Source organism: Podarcis raffonei, chromosome 12, assembly GCF_027172205.1.
Source record: "Podarcis raffonei isolate rPodRaf1 chromosome 12, rPodRaf1.pri, whole genome shotgun sequence".
NCBI classification, from domain to species: domain Eukaryota; kingdom Metazoa; phylum Chordata; class Lepidosauria; order Squamata; family Lacertidae; genus Podarcis; species Podarcis raffonei.
In genome coordinates this window covers 29432886-29442008 of record NC_070613.1, presented here as the reverse complement: position 1 = coordinate 29442008, position 9123 = coordinate 29432886, and the positions used below count along the sequence as shown (strand labels likewise).

At 40.4% G+C, this 9123-nt stretch overlaps 1 protein-coding gene across 12 annotated transcripts in view; it reads left to right on the top strand.

Annotated features, from left to right (window-relative positions):
* The first annotated feature begins 8625 nt into the window (after nucleotides 1-8625).
* Nucleotides 8626-9123, top strand: part of ICA1 (islet cell autoantigen 1) — a 66029-nt gene continuing 65531 nt past the window's right edge. For 4 of the 12 annotated variants that reach the window (XM_053409475.1, XM_053409471.1, XM_053409478.1 and 1 more), the window contains exon 1: nucleotides 8628-8919. The gene's annotated coding sequence lies outside the window, so the exon portion shown is untranslated. Of the gene's footprint in view, nucleotides 8920-8978; nucleotides 9104-9123 lie in introns of those variants that run through there. The other 8 variants (XM_053409481.1, XM_053409480.1, XM_053409477.1 and 5 more) reach the window with 6 other exon arrangements.

Here is a 9123-nt window from a genome sequence, read left to right as displayed (position 1 = left end):
AATGTTCCATTCAACTTCTTTGTTTATTATCATTGCAAATTGAGTTTGTAGAATCCTTATTTCCTGCTTTATTTTCGAGTTGTTAGGTTTTTTGATCAGTTTTTGCTCATTTTCCATGATCTGTCTTAAAATCTCTTTTGTCCTTTTTTCTTTATTATTTTTCCTCAATGAGTTTTGCTGAATAAAAAATCCTCTCATTACTGCCTTACTTGCGTCCCATACAATACTCATTTTCGTGCCTTTATCGATGTTGTCCATAAAATATTCCGAGAGTTTCTTTTGTGATTTTTCCACCATCTTCTGATCGTCCCATAAATTATCGTTAAATCTCCACCTGAAAGTTCTTTCTTCAAAACCTTTTAACTCCAATTCTATAGGGTTATGATCCGAAATAACTTTGGCCTGAATTTCAATTTTTTTGATTCTTGGAGTTAGATCATTCGAAACCCAAATTTGATCTATTCTTGATAATGACTGATTCGGTTCTGAATAATATGTAAATTGCTTCTCCAATGGGTGTTTGAGTCTCCAAATGTCAATCAGATTGCAGTTTTTCGTCATTGTGAAAAATGTCTTAGGCAATTTCCCTTCGTTGTTCTTTACTTCTCTTTGCCTATCCATTTCCAATGATACCACACCATTCATGTCTCCCATTATTATAATTTTTTGGTCCACATACTCAGATAGTTTTTCTTCCAATGATCTATAAAAATCAGTCTTGTTTCCATTTGGTGCGTAGATCCCGACAATTATCAACTTTTCGCCTTGCCAATTGATTTGAACAGCTATGATTCTTCCTTCTTCATCTTTAAACAGTTGGTGAGATTCAATTTTATTTTTGATGTAGAGGACCACTCCCCTTTTTTTGTCCTTGCCAGAAGAGATAAATTCATTCCCTAATCTTTTGTTAATCAAAATTTTCCTGTGTCTTTTTGCCACATGGGTTTCTTGTAAACATATAATGTCCAAATTTTTCTTTTTTAAATATTGTTCAATTTTATTGCGTTTCTTCTTATCGTTCATCCCATTAATGTTCCAATTCCAAAATTTTAGCGCCATTCTTCCTTCAAATTAAATAAATTTAAATATTTTCTTACAATCTATCTACCTCTTCTTCTTCCTCTTCAACCTCTTCCTCTTCCGATTTTTCCCCATTCTGTTCCTCTTCTTCTCCCAACGGTCTTACTCCTCCTTCCGCTCCCTTAACCTCTTCCTCTCCCGTGTGTAGTTCTTTATATCTTCTCATGAATTTCCCTATTTCTTCAGGGCTTGTCAGTCTTCTTCTCATACCTTTATAAAAGAACGAGACTCCTTCCGGAAACTCCCATCTAAAGTCAATCTTATTCTTCTTAAGGATTTGCACAAGTGGTTTGTACGCTTCTCTTCGTTTCAACAGTCTAACTGGTATATCTTTAAAAATGATTATGTAGTTCCCATCTATATAGAGCCTTTTCTCTCTATTTCTTTGTAAAATCAAATTTCTCATCTCTCTGTCCTTAAATGTAATCAAACAGTCTCCCGGAAATTTCTTTGTTTTAGTTGTCCTTATTTTCATTCTGAATGCATTTTGTACTGTTTTTGCAACTTCTTCCTCTGGTAAATCCAACCACTGTGCAATTTCCTTTATTAATTTCTCTCTTATATTTTCATTCTGCGCCTCTGGAACTTGCCTCAGTCTCAAATTTACCTCCCTCTGTCTCAATTCATTCATAGCAATGGAATCCTTTATTTCCTCTTGTGCTTTGTTTAAATCCACCATCTCATTCTTCATCTTTTCCTCCTCCCGCTTCATTTCTTTCATTTCTTGCTTTGTCCTCTTTAGCCCCTCATCCACTCTTTTCGAAACCTCTTTGATCTGACCTTTCAATTCATTAACTGTCTCATCAATTTTTTATCCATTTTCCCAATTTTATTGTCCACCTGTTCTAGTTTTGTCTCCAAGTTCTTCTCACTTTGTTTTATTTCTGCAAACATTTTCAATATTTCCGTTCTAAACTCTGTTTCCTGTTTTGAAGCTCTCCTATCTGTTGGTGTCCCCCCCTCCGCCCCTTTTTTTGGCACATGTGACATCTTCTCCAATCCCAATTCCAAATACCCAATATTATCTATACAAACCGATTAGCAAAATACATAAAAACACCAAAATACAATTTCCAAATGTCCAAATGTCCAAAATATTAATCCAAAGTTTTTGAGGCAATATTAGGAGATTAATATAAAGCCAACTTTCTAATTGGAGACGCTTCCACAACAAATGTGAAGTTGAAAATGTCCAATTCAATAAATTTATCTTCTTGCCCCCATTCGGGCTAATCCTTAGCAGACCAAAGAAAAGGTTTTGTTATAATCCAGCTTGAGGACCCACTTGTAATCCAGAAAATGATGCGGGAAGTAATACAAAAGCTTGATTTAAAGTCCCAGAATATAGTCTAATTTTGTAATCCAATTGTCTCTAGGGGGCTCCAGCAACCGTCCCTTAAAAATAGGGGAATTCAAAACATTTCCAGGGGGAGGAAATCTCACAGAAAGCAATTATTTCTCCCATAGCCTCCACAGCGGAAGATTCGCAAAGAAAAACAAGTTGTACTATCACAGAACATCCACTGGGGGAGTCAGACCCTCTTCTTTTCAAAATTATACTTCAAAATCCCTTATCTTCTTCTTAATTTCTCAGTTTTAAATCCTTAAACAAAGGAGGCAAAAAAAAAACAGTATATACATGTATATAACCCAACATCCACCAAAAAGACACTTTAGTCGCTTTTTTTTTCTCTGCAAAAAGTACTCTGCGTAGCTGGTTAATATGGCGCCGATAAACCTTCTTTAGCGTACCAGTTTATTCACAGAAATATAAACGGGAAATTAACTCAAAGTCTCAGAGCCTCAGATACATCTGGGACCTTCATTTAAACTCACAGTCCTCTTCTGTCCCCCTTAGCGTTTATACAAAGTTACTTTCTTTAACTTTGTTTGCAACAGTTTCTTATTGTTAGGGAGAAACGGAGACAATAGCCACTAGCGGCAGTTCACTTTCGCTTTCTGGCTCTGCTTACCGTCGTGCGTCTTTACTGATTCCAAACGAACGCTGAACTCGGAATCTTCTCTTATTAATTCAGGACTTCCCTTATATTTCCAAACCGATAGTCCAATTTATATATTGCAAGTCCGAATTTCTTTAATTTGAGAGCGGAGCGCTGTTCCCTTCAAGCTCGGGGCTTCGCTATTCAGCCGCAGCAATGGCTTCCCGATAGCCAGCCGTCTCAAACTGCCGTACTCTTCACCTCCTTTTCGGAGGCTACCTGACGGCCGGGCGAGCAGCTTTCAGGCACCGCCGGGAACCTGGATCTCTGGACACCCTCCAGAGGTTTGGTGGGGGGGGTTTACGCCCCAAAAACCCCCCTTTTTGGCTGAAATAGCTAGGGTTTCCCTCCCGGAGAAATCCCTCGCTTGTGCCGGGCTCGCGCTCCACCGGAAGTCCCGGAGAGCAACTCTAAATAAATTGTGGGAAAATAAAGTCTGTCATTAGCTGTTTGAAATTAATGTAACTTATTCATTTTAGGGACAGTAGAAAAAGCACTTTAAAGAAATTTAAAATGCTTAATCAATTTGTTCAATACTGGGGAATTAGAAAAATTACATGGCTGTACTGAATGGTAATGTACTGAGATTATATACAGTGGTACCTTGGTTCTCAAACGTCTTGGTACTCAGACAACTTGGAACCCAAACACTGAAAACCCGGAAGTAAGTGTTCTGGTTTGTGAACTTTTTTCGGAAGCCGAACGTGCTCTGTTTTGAGTGCCACACTTCCAATTTGACTGCCACACTTCTGTTTTGAGTGCTACGCTTCCATTTTGAGTGCCACGCTTCTGTTTTGAGTGTTACGCTACCGCTAAGGTCTGCCTGTTGTTGCTATTTATTTTGCATTTTTGTTTTTGTGGCTCTTTTTGGTTTGGTTTTGTGACTGTGTGGAACCCAGTTCAGCTACTGATTGATTGATTGGGTGTGTGACTGCAGTACATTGTTTATTGCTTTCATTTTATGGCTCAGTGGTCTTGTTAGATAGTAAAATTCATGTTAAATTGCTGTTTTAGGGGTTGTTTTTAAATGTCTGGAACAGGTTAATCCATTTTGCATTACTTTCTATGGGAAAGCGCGCCTTGGTCTTGGAACGCTTTGGTTTTGGAACAGACTTCCAGAACGGATTAAGTTTGAGAACCAAGGTACCACTGTGTATATGTATATGTTCAGATTTTGTGGAAAGCTATCATTTCCCACTTTGTGGAAGGAGTTCGCTTTTAAGTTAACTGCTCTTCCATGTGACCTCCAAGCCCAGTAAATTGTGGTTTGTATCCACTATCAGTTTTGGAACAAACCAAGATCTGAAAACATGCTTTTGATCCTGGCTTGTTATCATTAGTCATAATTCAAACAAACCACAGTTCCTTGAATTTAGACTTTTTTGTGGTGCAAAAAAAGAGGGCAAAGTATGAGCTTGAGGTATGTGCAGGCTCATTCACATTGTTCCCTGAGGCAATATTACAATTGTTATTGATTGCTAGAGAGAGAGAGAGAGAGAGAGAGAGAGAGAGAGAGAGAGAGAAGTAGCATTCAGGGTTATTATGAGGAAAGAATGAAATAATCTCATGGGTGCCACTCTAAGGTCCTTGGAAGAACAGTAACATATAAATGTGATTGTTTCTCACCCTGCAAATGATGAATGCCTGTACACAACAGTTTGAGTAATATAATCATAAGTAGTGTGACAATCATAAAGTGCATTTAAACTGAGTATCCTTAATGTGAACAAAATCTCTCCTGCATTAGGAATAGATTTATAAAGTTCATTTTGAATTATGACTAATCAAAGCAGTTGTGCTGCTTAATGAAATCAAGGATGAAAATAAGTTTAAATTTTATTTATGTAATAAATGCATGAACAAATTAACACTTCAAGTGGATGCATAAACGGCAGATTTTGTTCTTTTAAAGTGAGAACTCACGATGTCTTATCCTCCCACTATGTTGTTCCATTTCAGTGAAAGAAAGGAATATTCCTATCTTGCGTAAGTTAGATTTCCACAGAATATCCACTAGATTTTCACTCCAGATGTTTCATTCTTGCTATTCAAATTAAAAGCAGCCCACGGTTCCTTTGTTGTCTGCATGTACATTGCATACCAAAATATTGGCAAAGGAATAAGGCTATCAGTGACAGAAAATTAAATGGAAGGTGAACAGCGTGCACTACAGTGCACTATATAAAGATATGGAAGAGAGTGGAAGTTGAAATAATGAGAATATTGCAAAAGTAAACCACTATACTAAACCCCAGCAGGAACAAAAGGAAACTGTTCTTAAAACGATAGCATTCACATTCCATGAGCCATCTGCAGTACAATTGCAAAACAGTACAATTGCAACATATAACAACAGACATTTATAACTGAAAATTCTGGACATGGGCAGAGATAGCAGAGAAGTGATGTTGGATTTTTTTTTTAAGTAACATATTCATAATTATATTTTACCTCTTGAACTGTTAACGTCCATCTTCAAACTTTCACTTTTTTTAGAGGAAAGCTTAGGTTTGTGGTTCTAATGCCAAAAACCTACACAAACTTATTGGACCAGCTGCTGTTCAGTTACACATAATTGTTATTTGAAACTTAGGCATTCAAAAACAAGAATCAAAAGATGTTACATGCTCAGTGCTGCTGCTTGTGTAGTTGAGTTTTTGTGATCTTTAGAAGTAAAGTGGAGTGGGGAGTTAAACAGACAGTTGCTACAGGAGAAGGACTGAGAGCAACATCATGAGAGGGTAGTTTCTAGGACCAAGCAGAAACTGCAAAGTTCCCTTGTTATTTTTGTTATTGGATCCTGGATGTGGTTTATGTAATCATGTTCTATTTATAGTTCTGAAATGTTGATTTTTGTAAGTTATTATGTTTGCTATTGTGTTGCTTGGCTATGTTATTAGGAAACTCATTTTGTTTTGAAATATACAGTGGTACCTCAGGTTACATCCGCTTCAGGTTACAGACTCTACTAACCCAGAAATAGTACCTCAGGTTAAGAACTTTGGTTCAGGATGAGAACAAAAATCGCACGGCCGCACGGCGACAGCAGGAGGCCCCATTAGCTAAAGTGGTACCTCAGGTTAAAAACAGTTTCAGGTTAAGAACGGACCTCTAGAACGAATTAAGTTCTTAACCCGAGGTACCACTGTATTGCTTTCTTTGTGCAAGTTGCCTTGAGCATAATTTTTGTGTGTGTGGCAATGCAGCATACAAATAAATGAAATGAAATGAAATGAGACAGTGGTGGTTTGTGTTCATTGGAAGTGCCAGTTATAGTTTTGACCTCAGCTTCCCTGTTAAGTTTTACAAAGGGTAAGCTGAGTCTAAGGAGCAGTAAACCAACACACAGTGCCATTCTCTAGACTGGTTGTACATAGGGAGGCAGGCAGGTGGGGGGCTAGCTGAGGGCAGTATCAGGAAGGTTGGATAGTGCCCCATATACCTAATGAAGCAGCCCCCACTGTAAACCATCTTATATTCTCTATAGCTTTTTCTCTTCTCTTCTCTTCTCTTTTCCGTATGGATCATGCTACCCAGAGACAAACCAATGGCAGGATATATTTATTTATTAAATTTATATCCCCCCCCCCATCCTTCCTTCCAATATGCCAGTGTAAACTGTTTTTTGCTATTTCTGAGTGCCGCCCAGAAAACAACTATTCTGCAGTGCCTGCTAATTAGAATGAGTGTAAATCAGAGGAGAGGTTAGGCCAGCCATCCCCAACCTGGCACCCAGAAATGTTGGACTACAACTCCCACCACACCATTGGCCATGCTGACTGGGGCTCAAGGGAGTCGTAGTATGAAACATCCAGAGGGCGCCACGTTTGGAAAAGATTGATCTTTAGCCACATATCTAAATACACCGATGTTTCAAATCTGTTTCTTGCATAGGAAAGCTGTTGGAATCCTTACTCAGCCATGAACAATAGGCGCCAACTCCTAAGGGCCCTTTGGCCCCCCAGTAAAATATTTGACCTCCTAAAATTGATGGGCAACACCATTCAAATGGTGTGTGTGCACCGCATCATGTGATCAATTATGCAAGGCAGGGCTTACCCCCCTATTTTTTATTCAAGTTGGCACCCCCTGGTCACAATGAAGCTCACCTTGAGCCAGTCACTATGTCTTAGCCTAACCTATTTCATAGGGAAGTTGTGAGGATGAATGGGGAGGAGGGGATAACCATGCACACACCACCTTGAGACCATTGGAGGATTAAAGGTGGTATATAGATGTATAAATAAAGTGGGAAGAGGGTTCCTACGCTTTTCCTCCAGGAGCGTATCTGGCAACAGACCCTCCCAGTGTCCCTAATTTCCAGGGACAGTCCTGGATTTGTAGAAGACATCCTGATTTCTCTTTTGACCCCAAAATGTCCCGCTTTTCCGTCCCTATTTCCATTGGAGGGTATGGACTTATCTAACTCCTGAGCCATTTGAAGGCTCTGTATAGGGAAGGTTTTTTAAAAAAATGTTTTATTATGTTTTTCTTAATTTTTATTAAATTTTCTGTTTTACAATTTAAAATACTCATTTTGCATCCTTAAGATATCAGTGACTTCCCTTCTTCTCTTTCCATGGTTCATTTTACATATCATAAATCCCTGCACATTCAGTATTCCATTATTGCATCCATCAAAACTTGTTTACACTGTTGAATTTATCATAATGCTGCCAGGGTTTTCAGCTGTATACAATTATTTCCCATATATTCAATAAAACGTTTTACCAGTCTTCTTTAAACGTTACGTTCTTCTTGTTCTCTTATTCTATATGCTAAGTCTGCGAGTTGTGCATATTCTCTCAGCTTATGTTTTTAGATACAGTGGTACCTTGGTTCTCAAACACCTTGGTACTCAAGCAACTTGGAACCCAAACACTGCAAATCTGGAAGTAAGTGTTCCGGTTTGTGAAATTTTTCGGAAGCCGAACATGCTCCGTTTTGAGTGTTACGCTTCCAATTTGAGGCCACACTTCCATTTTGATTGTTACGCTGAGGTCTGTGTTTTTGCTATTTATTTTGCGTTTTTGTTTTTGCGGCTTCTTTGTCTTGTTTTTGTGACTGTGTGGAACTCAGTTCAGCTACTGATTGTGTGACTGCAGTGCATTGTTTACTGCTTTCATTTTATGGATCTGTGGTCTCGTTAGATACTAAAACTCCTGTTAAATTGCTGTTTTAGGGGTTGTTTTTAAAAGCCTGGAACGGATTAATCCATTTTGCATTCCTTTCTATGGGAAAACGTACCTTGGTTTCAGAACGCTTTGGTTTTGGAACAGACTTCCGGAATGGATTAAGTTTGAGAATAAAGGTACAGCTGTATGTTGGAAGCCGCCCTGAGTGTCTGAGGCAATATATATCATCATCATGGAATAGAACGCCCTTATTGGAGGGTCTGCGACAAATTCCATCAGGTGAAGTGGGACGAGCTTCACCTGTTGAGTGTCCAAAAAAAAAAAGCAAAAAGCACAGGAGCCCTATTTTATGTGTTGGGAGAGGCGGGAGGGAGCAGCGGGAACACTTCCAAGCTGCAGTGCCGTCTCGGCGCTTTGGTGGCGAGAAAGGGAGAACAATCGCAGGAAGCCACAGCCGCGCCAGGCGCCTCCGGGCCCAGAAGAACAAACAAGCCCGTCAGGCCGCCCGGGTCTTTCGCCCGCCTGAGGCAAAGGAGGGGAACCGGGCGGTCGGGACTGGGGGGCAGGCTGAGGTAACAACGGCAGCGGCGGTGGCGGCCGAAGCTCCTCCCCTGCTCGGGGCCGTTCTCTTCCCCGGCGGAGGAACATTGTGACGCTGGCGGCGCTGGAACACCTGGAGCCACGGCGGCCGCGGGCGACGTGAGGTAAAAACAAAAGCAAACCATTCTCGGGCGGAGGAAAGGGGAGGGGGAGTCCCTGGCCAGGCAGCGGCCGCCATGAGGCTCCCCCTGTGAGGAGGGGCGCGAGGCCGCGGAGCCCTTCGAGGGAGTTGGGGGGGGCGACGCACGCAGCCGCCCTCTGCCCTCTTCCCTCAGAGCCGCGGCCAAGGTAAGTGGGGAAGGAGCGCC